Source organism: Psammomys obesus, unplaced genomic scaffold (genome assembly GCF_907164565.1).
Source record: "Psammomys obesus unplaced genomic scaffold, mPsaObe1.curated_primary_1811, whole genome shotgun sequence".
NCBI lineage: Eukaryota > Metazoa > Chordata > Mammalia > Rodentia > Muridae > Psammomys > Psammomys obesus.
Window position 1 is genome coordinate 359,126 of NW_026590365.1, and position 13,529 is coordinate 372,654.

Genomic DNA, 13,529 nt, shown 5'->3' on the forward strand with positions numbered 1-13,529 from the left:
AAAAGTCTATATGCCACAAAATTTGAAAATTTAAATGAAATGTACAATTTTCTTGATCGATTTGACTTACCAAAGCTGAATCAGGACCAGGTAAATCAATTAAATAGTCCTATATCCCCCAAGGAAATAGAAGCAGTCATCGAAAGTCTCCCATCCAAAAAAAAAAAAAAAAAAAAAAAAAAAAACCAACAACAACAACAACAAAAAAACCCCAAGACCAGATGGTTTCAGGGCAGAATACTACCAGACCTTCAAAGAAGAGCTAACTCCAGTTCTCTTCAAACTATTCCACAAAATAGAAACAGAAGGAACACTACCAAACTCAATCTATGAAGCCACAGTCACCTTGGTACCTAACCCTCACAGAGACTCAACAAAGAAAGAGAATTTCAGGCCAATCTCCCTTATGAATATTGATGCAAAATTACTCAACAAAATACTTGCAAACCAAATACAAGATCACATCAAAGATATCCACTATGAACAAGTAGGCTTCATCCCAGGTATGCAGGGGTGGTTCAATATACAGAAATCCATCAATGTTAACAAACTGAATCCACCATGTTAACAAACTGAAAGAAAAAAAAAGCAAGATAATCTCCTTAGATGCTGAAAAAGCATTTGACAAAATCCAACACCCATTCATGTTTAAAGTCTTGGAGAGATCAGGGCTAAAAGGCATATATCTAAACATAGTAAAGGCAATATACAGCAAGTCTATAGCCAACATCAAACGAAACAGAGAGAAACTTAAAGAAATCCCAATGAAATCAGTGACAAGGCAAGGCTGCCCACTCTCTCCATATCTCTTCAATATAGTTCTGGAAGTCCTTGCTAGAGCAGTAAGACAGTTGAAAGAGATCAAGGGGATACAAATTGGAAAGGAAGAAGCCAAATCATCACTATTTGCAGATGATATGAAAGTATACCTGAGTGACCCCAAAAACTCTACCAGGGAACTCCTACAGCTGATAAACACCTTCAGCAAAGTGGCTGGATACAAAATTAACTCAAAAAAATCAGTAGCCCTCCTGTATACAAAAGACAAAAGGGCTGAGAAAGAAATTAGAGAAACAACACCATTCACAATAGCCACAAATGACATAAAGAACCTGAAATAAACCCACACACTTATGGACACCTGATCTTTGACAAAGATGCCAAAACCATACAATGGAAAAAAGATAGCATCTTCAACAAATGGTGCTGGTCCAACTGGATGTCTACATGTAGAAAAATGAAAATAGATCCATACTTATCACCCTGCACAAATATAAAGTCCAAGTGGATCAAATACCTCAACATAAAACCAGACACATTAAATCAGCTAGAAAAAAAGTGGGGAATACCCTAGAACTCATTGGTACAGGAGACAACTTCCTGAACAGAACACCAACAGCACAGGCTCTAAGAGGAACAAATGGGACCTCATGAAACTGAAAAGCTTTTGTAAAGCAAAGGACACCATCATCAAAATGAAACGACTGCCTACAGATTGGGAAAGAATCTTCACCAAACCTTTTCCTGACAGAGGGCTAATATCCAGTATATATATATAAAGAACTAAAGAAGCGGAAAAGCAGCAAACCAAGTAATCCAATTAAAAAATGGGGAACAGGGCTAAATAGAGAATTCTCTGTAGAGGAATATAGAATGGCAGAGAAACACTTAAAGAAATGCTCAATGTCATTAGCCATCAAGGAAATGCAAATCAAAATGACCCTGAGATTTCACCTTACACCTAACAGAATAGCCAAGATCAAAAACTCAAGTGACAACACATGCTGGAGAAGCTGTGGAGAAAGGGGAACGCTCCTCCACTGCTGGTGGGAATGTAAACTGGTACAACCACTGTGGAAATCAATCTGGTGCTTTCTTATGCAACTAGGAAAACCGCTTCCTCAAGATCCAGCCATAACACTCCTAGGCATATATCCAAAAGAGGCTCAAGTACACAATAAGGACATTTGCTCAACCATGTTTGTAGCAGCTTTATTTGTAATAGACAGAAGCTGGAAACAATCCAGATGCCCCTCAACTGAAGAATGGATGCAGAAATTGTGGTACATCTATACAATGGAATATTACTCAGCAATGAAAAATAAGGAAATCATGAAATTTGCAGTTAAATGGTGGGATCTGGAAAGGATCATCATGAGTGAGCTGTCCCAGAAGCAGAAAAACACGCACGGCATATAGTCACTCATATAGACATGTAATATAGGATAAACCTACTAAAATCTGTACATCTAAAGAAGCTAATCAAGAGAGAGGACCCTGACTAAAATGCTCAATCCCAATCCTGAAAGGCAAAGAGGAAGGACATCAGAAGAAGAGGAAAACAGGAAACAAGCTATAAACCTGCCAGGGAGGGCCTGTGAAAGGCTCTGTCCTGCAGATTATCAAAGCAGATGCTGAGACTTATGGCCAACTATTGGGCAATGTGCATGGAATCTTATGTAAGAAGTGGGAAATAGTAAGATCTGGAGAGGACAGGAACTCCACAAGAAGAGCAACAGAACCAGAAATTTGAACACAGGGGCCTTCCCAGAGACTCATGCTCCAACCAAGTTCCATGCATGGAAATATGCTAGAACCCCTGCACAGATGTAGCCCATGGCAGTTTAGTGTCCAAGTGGGTTACATAGTAATGGGAAGAGGGACAGCCTCTGATATAATCTGATTGGCCTGCTCTTTAATCACCTCCCCCTGAGGGGGGAGCAGCCTTACCAGGCCACAGAAGATGATAATGCAGCCAATCCTGATGAGATCTGATAGACTAAGATCAGAAGGAAGGAGAGGAGGATCTCCCCTATCAGTGGACTTGGGGAGGGGCATGCGTGAAGAAGGAGGTGGTTGGGTGGGATCAGGAGGGGAGGAGGGAGAGACTTATGGGGGGATACAAAGTGAATAAAATGTAATTAATTAAAAAAAGTCACACAAAAAAATAGGGTATAGAGGTAAACAGAGAATTCTCAATAGAGGAATAACGAATGACAGAGAAACACTTAAAGAAATGTTCAGGGTCCTTAGTCATCAGGGAAATGCATATCAAAATGACCCTGAGATTTCACCTTACACCCATCAGAATGGCCAAGATGAAAAACTCAAAAGACAACACATTCTCAAGAGGATGTGGAGAAAGGGGAACCCTCCTGCGTTGTTCGTGGGAATGTAAACTTGTATAACCACTTTGGAAATGAATCTGGCTCTTTCTCATACCACTAGGAATAGTGTTACCTCAACATCCAGCTATACCACTCCTAGGCATATATCCAAAATATGTTCAAGTATACAAGAAGGACATTTGTTCAACCATTTTCGTAGCTGCTTTATTCATAATAGTCAGAAACTGGAAACAACCTAGATGTCCTTCAATTGAGGAATAGATTCAAATATTGTGGTACATTTACACAATGGAATACTACTCAGCAATTACAAACAAGGAAATCATGAAATTTGCAGGCAAATAGTGGGAACTAGAAAGATCATCTTGAGTGAGTTATCCCAGAAGCAGAAAGACACACATGGTATATACTCACTTATAAGTGGATATTAACATATAATATAGGATAATCATACTAAAATCTGTACATCTAAAGAAGCTAAGCAAGAAGGAAGATCCTGGGTAAAATGCTCAATCCTCATTTAGAAAGGCAAATGAGATAGACATCGGAAGAGGGTGAAAACAGGGAAAAAGACAGGAGCCTACCACAGAGGGCTTCTGAAATACTCTACCCAGCAGGGTATTAAAGCAGATGATGAGACTCATAGGCAAACTTTGGACATGTGCAGGGAATCTTGTGAAGGAAGGGGAAGACAAAATAATCTGGAGGGGGTAGGAGCTCCACAAGGAGAATAGCAGAACCAAAAAAAAATCTGAGCACAGGGCTCTTTTCTGATACTCCAACCAAGGACCATGCATGGAGATAGCCTAGAACCCCTGCTCAGATGTAGCCCATGGCAGCTCAATATCCAAGAGTGTTTCCTAGTAGTGGGAACAGGGCCTGTCTCTGACATGAAGTCAGTGGCTGGCTCTTTGATCACCTCCAACTGAGGGGAAGGCATTCTTACTGGGCCACAGAGGAAGACAATGCAGCCAGTCCTGATGAGACCTGATAGGCTAGGGTTAGATGGAATGGCAAGAGGACCTCCCCTATCAGTGGGCTGGGGAAGGGACATGGGAGAAAAGAGGGAGGCTGGGTGGGACTGGAAGGAGATGAGGGAGGGGTCTACACCTAAGATACAAAGTGAGTAAGATGTAGTAAATAAAAAATAAAAAATAAAGGTGTCAATAACAAAAAAAATTAAAATTAAAAAAATTAAGGAATGATACTAGTTTTAGGGGTTTTCAAATGAGAAGTTAGAATTCTAGGATTGCCCATATTAGAGATCTATATAAGAATATATTGTAATAGAAATTATGTTCATATCACTTAAAACCATTTTAAACCTTAATTTTCCAAAGAAAATATTCTCGTTTACAGTTGTATTTTTTTTTCCTTTAGAAATTAGTATTTATTGGGTGATGAGGGAGGACAAAATACAAAGTTGAACACATAGTTGAGAAAGATTATATGAAACTAACTGCTTTCAAGATTTTTTTTGTGGTGGTAGATATGTTCATAAGGACATAATTGATAATGAAAGTGTAAAATCCTAAGAAATGCTACATGCGTCAGAATTGCCATACTAACTATATGAATGTTCACCAAGATGAGTAGAGTTGGAGACTGGGCTGATGTTTGTTTAAATGACTATCTTTTTGTGACATTTTTTTATTATTGTCATTTATTACAATTTATTCAATTTGCATCCTGTCTGTGGCCCAACCCTTGTCTCCTCCCAATCCCATCCTTCCTCCCTGTTCTCCCTCTATGCCCCTCTCCTAGTCTACTGATAAGGGAGGTCCTCCTGCACTTCCATCTGACCCTAGCCTATCAGGTCTCATCAGGACTGGTTGTTGTATTGTCTTCCTCTGTGGCCTGGCAAGGTCGTACCCCCCAGGGGAAGGTGATCAGAGAGCCTGCCACTGAGTTCATGCCAGAGAAAGTTCCTGCTCCCCTTTCTAGAGTAACCACTTGGAGGCTGAGTCTATAGGCTATACCTGAGGAGGGGTCTTAGGTCCTCTCCGTGCATTGTCCTTGGTTGGGGTATCATTCCCTTCAGGGACCCCAGGCCTTGGATTTTATGGCTCTGTTGGTCTCCTCTCTGTCCCCTCCAGGACTTTGTATCTCCCCCTTCTTTACTAAGTTTCCTTGCACTTTGCCCAAAGTTCATCTATGAGTCTCAGCCTTTGCTTTGATACCTAGAGCAGTAGAGTCTTTCAGAGGCTGTCTCTGGTAGGCTCCTGTCCTGTTTCCTGTCTTCTCCTCCTTCTGACGTCTATCGTATTTGTCCTGAATGAGGATTAAGTATCTTCCCTAGGGTCTTTCTTGTTGTTTATGTTTCTTAGGAGTATAGATTTTAGTATGGGTGGTGCAAGATGCCGGCAATCAGTGCGCATGGTTTCTGAGAGCCAGAGGAATCGAAACTTTGAAATTGGTGAGTAGAAAGGCATCTGAAGCCGGAAAATTGACATTGAGGGGGTAGAGCACAGGAGCAGAGAACGCTTTAAATCGGGTCAAACACGGACTTGGCTGGGATTGGAGAGGGGCACTTTCCTTCGGGCCTCCATCCCCCTCAAAGTAACTGAGCCATGGCGCCAGCGTCAGTGCTGCCTGAAAACTGAAACAGCACAGGCAAGAATACTAACCCCACAGCTTCAGCAGACAGCCTAACCCGCTTGCCGAGCCCTAGATCCATGATAAAAGGCTGCTTGGGTCCCAAGCCCAAGAGCTGCCGGCTGTACCGACTCTAAAGAGCCCGACTATACTGTGCCTAGTTCCTCAGTGGTGGATTTAGTCCCTCAGTGGCAGACTCAGTGGCTGTGCAGCGCGCAGTGTGGCGGACCTGCAAAACCACCCAGAGGCACCAAGCACCGAACCACGGTACCTGCCACACAGGACTTCCTGGCAGACACCTGGACACCCCAGTTCTGCAGCCGCAGCTGGACTGCCAGGTACAAGGGCTACAACAGCACTGAGCTGTCTGAGTGCACATTTGGCTTGGCAGGTCCAAACCAGCCAGTAGAGACCAGGAGGATCCCCTGTACCCCTGGTGCTTTATGATTTGAGTTGCTAGAGAGTGAGTGCCCCCCCCCCCAGTGCCTGCAGAGCCCCAGATCTAAGGTGCTTCTAAGCTAGCAACCAGACGTCAGAAATCTCCTACCCAAACATCCATTGCAGGGAAACAGAAGGTATCCTGGGACATGGAAAACCCTGCTCTGTGGCGCCACCAGTGGAGTTTAGGCAAATAACTCCTGGAGCTCAGAGACAAATGTCAGTACCCTGTAGGCCACTGACATACCCAGGAAATTTGTGCATGTGATCTTAACAGACATATGCGATAACTTCAGGGCCCGTGACCCCTTCGGTGAACACAAGGCACCCTTCCCTCACACTGAAGGCCTCTACAATCTCTAGCACCCTGTCCTTCAAGGCAAACTTACACACACACACACACACACACACACACGCATACACCATCATCCTTCTGCACCCGCAGACTTCCCTCCCATAGGTACAGCTGAAGAACCAACTCACATGCTGAAACCATTGAAATGAAAACCAAAGAAATGGACAATTTCCTAGATAGATTCCATCTACCAATATTAAGTCAAGATCAGGTAGAAAGATTGAATAGCCCTATATCCCCTAAAGAAATAGAAGCAGTCATCAACAATCTCCCTTCTAAAAAAGCCCTGGGCCAGATGGTTTCAGTGCAGAATTCTACCAGACCTTCAAAGAAGTGCTAATTCCAATTCTCTTCAAACTATTCCACAAAATACAAACAGAAGGAACGTTACCAAACTCATTTGATGAAGCTACAGTCACTTTGATACTTAAACCACACAAAGACCCACCAAAAAAAAAAGAACTTCAGACCTATCTCTCTTATGAACGCTGACGCAAAAATACTCAATAAAATACTTGCAAATCGAATCCAAGAACACATAAAAGATATCATCCACCATGACCAAGTAGGCTTCATCCCACACATACAAGGATGGTTCAATATACAGAAATTCATCAATGAGATCCACCATATACACAAACTGAAGGAGAAAAACCACATGATCATCTCCTTAGATGCTGAAAAAGCATTTGACAAAGGCCAACATCGATTCATGTCTAAAGTCTTGGAGATACCAGGAATACAAGGTACATAACTAAATATAGTAAAGGCATTAGACAGCAAGCCTATAGCCAACATCACACTCAATGGAGAGAAACTTAAATCAATATCACTGAAATTAGGGACAAGGCAAGGCTGCTCACTCTCTCCATATATATTCAATATACTACTGGAAGTCCTAGCAAGAGCAGTAAGACAAGTAAAGAAGATCAAGGGGATACAAATTGGAAAGGAAGAGTTCAAAGTTTCACTATTCGCAGATGATATGGTAGTATACATGAGTGACCCCAAAAATTCAAACAGAAAACTCCTTCAGCTGATAAACAACTTCAGCAAAGTGGCTGGATACAAAATTAATTAAAAAAATCAGAAGCCCTCCTGTATACCCAAGAAAAATGGGCTGAGAAAGAAATAATGGAAACAACACCCTTCACAATGGCCACCAATATCATAGAATACCTTCGGGTGACTTTAACCAAGCAGGTGGAAGACCTGTTTGAAAAAAACTTCAAGTCTCTGAAGAAAGAAATTGAAGAAGGTATCAGAAGTTGGAAAGCTCTCCTGTGCTCATGGATTGGTAGGGTTAACATAGTGAAAATGGCCATCCTGCCAAAATCAATCTACAGATTCAACGCAATTCCCATCAAAATACCAACTCAGTTCTTTACAGACCTTGAAAGAAAGATTCTCAGCTTCATATGGAGAAACAAAATACACAGAATCTCAATAATGATCCTGTACAACAACAAATTATCTGGAGGTATCTCCAGCCCTGATCTCAAGCTGTACCATTTTATTACTATTACAGAGCACTAGTAATAAAAACTGCATGGTATTGGCATAGAAACAGAAAGAAGGATCAATGGAACCGAATAAAAGACCCAGAAATAAACCCACACACTTATGCATACTTGATTTTTGACAAAGAATCCAAAAACATTCAATGAAAAAAGACAGCATCTTCAACAAATGCTGGTCCAACTGGTTGGCTACATGCAGAAAAATGAAAATAGATTCATATTTATCACCCTGCACAAAACTAAAGTCCAAGTGGATCAAAGACCTCAACATAAAACCAGATACACTAAATCGGTTAAAGGAAAATTGGGGAAGACCTTGGAACTCATTGACACAGGAGACAACTTCCTGAACAGAACACCAACAGCACAGGCTTTTAGAGCAACAATTGATAAATGGGAGCTCATGAAACTGAAAGCTTCTGTAAAGCAAAAGACATTGTCAAACGACAGCCTACAAACTGGGAAAGGATCTTCACCAACCCTATATCTGACAGAGGGCTGATATCCAGAATATATAAAGAAATAAAGAAATTAAAAAGCAATAAATCAAGCAATCCAATTAGAAAATGGGGTAAGGAGCTAAACAGAGAATTATCTGTACAGGAATATATAATGGCAGAGAAACACCTAAAGAGATGCTCAACATCCTTAGCCATCAGAGAGATGCAAATCAAAACGACCCTGAGATTCTACCTTATACCCATCAGAATGGCAAAGGATAAAAACTTAAGTGACAACACATGCTGGAGAGGTTGTGGAGAAAGGGTAACTCTCCTCCATTTCTGGTGGGAATGTAAACTTGTACAATCTCTATGGAAGTCAATCTGGCGCTTTCTAGGACAATTAGGAAGAGTGCTTCCTCAAGATCCAGCTATACACTTCTAGGCATATATCCAAAAGATGCTCAAGTACACAAGGACAGTTGCTCAACCATGTTTGTAGCAGCTTTATTCATAATAACCAGAACCTGGAAACAACCCAGATGCCCCTCAACAGAGGAATGGATACAGAAATTGTGGTACTTTTACACAATGGAATACTACTCAGCAATTAAAAAGGAAATTATGAATTTGCAGGCAAATGGTGGGATCTTGAAAAAATCATCCTGAGTGAGGTATCCCAGGAGCAGAAAGACACACAGGGTATGTACTCACTTATATAGTTTTATAAGGTAGGATAAATATACTAAAATATGTGGACCTAAAGAAGATAAACAAGAAAGAGGACCCGGGGTAAGATGATCAATCCTCACCTAGAAAGACAAATGGGATGGACATGGGAAGTAGGAGAAAATAAGAAACAGGACAGTAGCCTACCACTGAGGGCCTGTGAAAGACTCTACCTTGCAGCATATCAAAGCAGATGCTGAGACTCATAACCAAACCTTTGGTAGAGTGCAGGGAATCATATGATAAAAGAGGGAGTTAATATGACCTGGAGAGGACAGGAGCTCCACAAGGAAAAAAATATATCAGGGCACAGGGGTCCTCTATGAGATTGTTTGTCCAACAAAGGACAATGTTTGGATATAACCTAGAACCCCTGCTTAGATGTATCCCATGGTAGCTCAGTATCCAAGTGGGTACCCTAGTAAGGGGAACAGGAACTATTTCTGACATGAACTCAAAGACTGGATCCTTTATCTCCCCGCCTCAAAGGAGGAACAGCCTTGCTAGGTCATGGAAGAGGACATTGCAGCCAGTCCTGAAGATACCTGATAAGCTAGGGTCAGACAGAAGGGGTGTAGAACCTCCCCTAGCAATGGACATGGAAAGGGACAGGAAGGAGATGAGGGAGGGAAGGTGGGATTGGGGGGGAATAAGGGAGGGGGTTATGGCTGGGATACAAAGTAAATAACCTGTGATGAATATTAAAAAAATAAAAATTAAAAAAATATTTTAGTGTGATTATCCTATGTCATATGGCTAATATCCACTTGTAAGTTAGTGTATACCATGTGTATCTTTCTGCTTCTGTGTTACCTTGCTCAAGATGATCTTTCCTAGTTCCCACCATTTACCTGCAAATTTCATGATTTACTTATTTTTAATTGTTGAGTAGTATTTCATTATGTAAATGTACCACACTCTCTGTATCCATTCCTCCACTGAGGAACATCTAAGTTGTTTCCAGATTCTGGCTATTACGAATAGAGCTGCTATGAACATGGTTGAGCAAATGTTCTTGTTGTAGAGTTGAGCATAATTTGGATATATGCCTAGGAGTGGTAACACTATTCCTAATGGTATGAGAAAGTACTCGACTGATTTCTAAAGTGGTTGTACAAGGTTATATTCCCACGAGCAATGGAGAAAGGTTCCCCTTTCTCCACATCTTCTCCAGCATATGTTGTCACTTGAGTTTTTAATCTTAGCCATTCTCATGGGTGTAAGGTGAAATCTCAGGGTTGTTTTTATTTGCATCTCCCTGATAACTAATACAGTTGTGTTTTTAAAAGCCAATAAAAATGTGTTTCAATAAGTGTTTTCCTTAAATGCTTAATTTGTTAAGCTCAGCAAATAAAAAACTCATTTTGTTCAAAGCCTTATGATTATAAGATTAAGTCTTACCCAAATTGAGGTATTCAAAATGTCTTTTTTTTTTCACATTATGAAAATACATCTGGCCCAGATTCGCGCGGTGGCTGCACCATCCTCCCAGGGCCCGAGTCTGCTAGACGCCATACTAGCTCCGCAGGAGCGCCATCACTGACGGTACGGCCCGCCCAATCCCACAGTGACAGAGAATACGCTATATACTCACCAAAACCAGACAGAAACGCCATACAAGCTAGACACACCAGGCCCTGGGCCTCCGAAGCTTGGAGAGCACAGTGAAGAGACCCCAGGACTTCCCAGAAAGCATCTGGACTAGCAACCCAGTCTCCAGTTGCAGCGGGACTTTCTAACCTGGTGGCGGAGCAGCACTGAGCTGGCCGGGCACATCAGCCCTCCAGTTTAAGACTAACCAGGGCCAAACCAGAGAACAGAAAGCCTGGTTACCCCGATTCCTACTGACGTGACTACCCTGAAATCTCCAGCTGCAGCAAGACCTCATAACCTGGCAGTGAAAGCAGCACGGAACTGGCGGAGCACATCAAAGAAGCAGGGCCAAACCAGAGAACAGAGACCCTAGATACCCCGATCTCTGCCAAGTGACCTGCCTGTAAGTGAGTGCACCCTTGAGAATCTGCAGCTCCCCTGATCCAGGGTCCTTCTAAAACAGAAGCCAGGCATCGAACCCCCTCCCACCCATATACCCATTTTGGGAAACAGAGGGGCACTTGGAACATTGAAGTTCCTGCTCTGTGGGTCTAATTGAGGAGTTAAGGCAGTTAATGCCAGAAATTGCGCTGCGATCATCACTAGCGCCTGCGACATATACATTGCAGAGCCCCTCCCACACACTCAAGGGTTCAACATTAGCCATCACTCTGTCCCTCGAGACACACACCCACTCCCACTTACACACACACACACACACACGCACACACGCTTGTATTTGCCTCTGTTTGCGCCTGAGTACTTTCCTCCCACAGGTACAGCTAGTCCTCAGCACACGCTAAGGACACGGGACCTCTCTCAACTTCCTGAAGAATTCTCCAGACTCGAGAGAGAGACAGTACCAGTCTGATCGGCAGAATCCAAAAATAAACAGGGAAGGTCTCAGATAAGCCAATGGCCAGGGGTAGGCGAAAGAACACTTCCAACATAAATCAGGACATCATGACTTCACCAACAAACCCCAAAATCGATGGATACTCCAATTCACCAGAAGCACAGGAAAATGACCTTAAAGCCATGCTTGTTCAATTATTTGAGGCTCATAAGGAGGAAATGAACAAATCTTTCAAAGAGTTGGCCAGTCAATTGGAGGTAAAGAAAGAAGAAATAGACAAAACCCTTAAAGAAACACAGGCAAACATAGCCAAACAAATAGAGGCACAAGTAGAGAAAAAATTAGTGGCATATAAAAAGGAAATGAACAAAGAAATAGAGTCCATCGTAGAGAGGCAGGAATCCAAATTCAAACACATGAAAGAAATGGTGCAAGGCATGAAAACAGAATTAGAATCAATAAAGAAAACACAAAATGAGAAAACTCTTGAGCTGGAGAACTTGGAGAAAGGATCAGGAACCACAAAAGTAAGCATCACCAACAGAATACAAGAGATGGAAGAGAGAATCTCTGGAGCTGAAGACACACATGCAGAAATTGATACTTCTCTCAAAGAAAAAGTAAAATCAGAAAAGTTCCAATCACAAAATATCCAAGAAATAAAGGATGCTATGAAAAGACAAAATCTAAGAATAATAGGAATTGATGAAAAAGAAGACTCCAGGCTCCAAGGTCCAGAAAATATTTTCAAGAAAATCATAGAAGAAAATTTTCCCAACTTAAAGAAAGAGATGTCCATAAATATACAAGAGGCCTACAGAACACCAAATAGACTAGACCAGAAAAGAAACACATCACGTCACATCATAGTCAAAACACTAAATCTACAGAACAAAGAAAAGATATTAAAAGCAGCAAGGGAAAAAGGCCAAGTAACATATGAAGGTAGACCTATCAGAATCACACCAGACTTCTCATCAGAAACTATGAAAGCCAGAAGGGCCTGGGCAAGCATCATGGAGACTCTAAGAGATCACAAATGTCAACCCAGACTACTATACCCTGCAAAGCTTTCAATCAACATAGATGGAGAAAACAAAATATTCCATGACAAAACTAAATTTACGCAATATCTACCCAGCAAACCAACCCTACAGAAGATACTAGAAGGAAAAATCCAATCCAACGAAAACGAATTCACCCAAGAAAACAGGGCATACAGATAATATCCCAACAAAAATGAAAAGAAAACAAGCAATGAAACAGGATAAGATCATCGACTCCATTACAAAAGGAACTAACATGCATTGGTCAATATTATCTATCAATATTAATGGACTCAACTCACCAATAAAAAGACACAGGCTAACAGAATGGTTACGGAAACAGGACCCAACATTCTGTTGCATCCAAGAAACACACCTATGCAACAAAGATAAACACTACCTCAGAGTAAAGGGCTGGAAAAATGTTTTTCAAGCAAATGGTTCCAGAAAACAAGCTGGAGTACCATCCTAATATCTAATAAAATAGACTTTCATCCGAAATTAATCAAAAAAGATAAGGAGGGCCACTATATTCTCATCAAAGGAAAAATCCAACAAGAGGACATCACAATTTTGAATATCTATGCCCCAAATACAAGAGCACCTACATTCGTAAATGAAACAATATTAAAGCTTAAATCATACATTGATCCTAATACCTTAATAGTGGGAGACTTCAACACCCCACTCTCATCAAGGGACAGATCAACCAGACAGACACCAAATAGGGAAATAAAAGCACTCACAGAATCCCTAAATCAAATGGACCTAATAGACATCTACAGATCTTTTCACCCAAACTCAAAAGAGTACACCTTCTTTTCAGCAC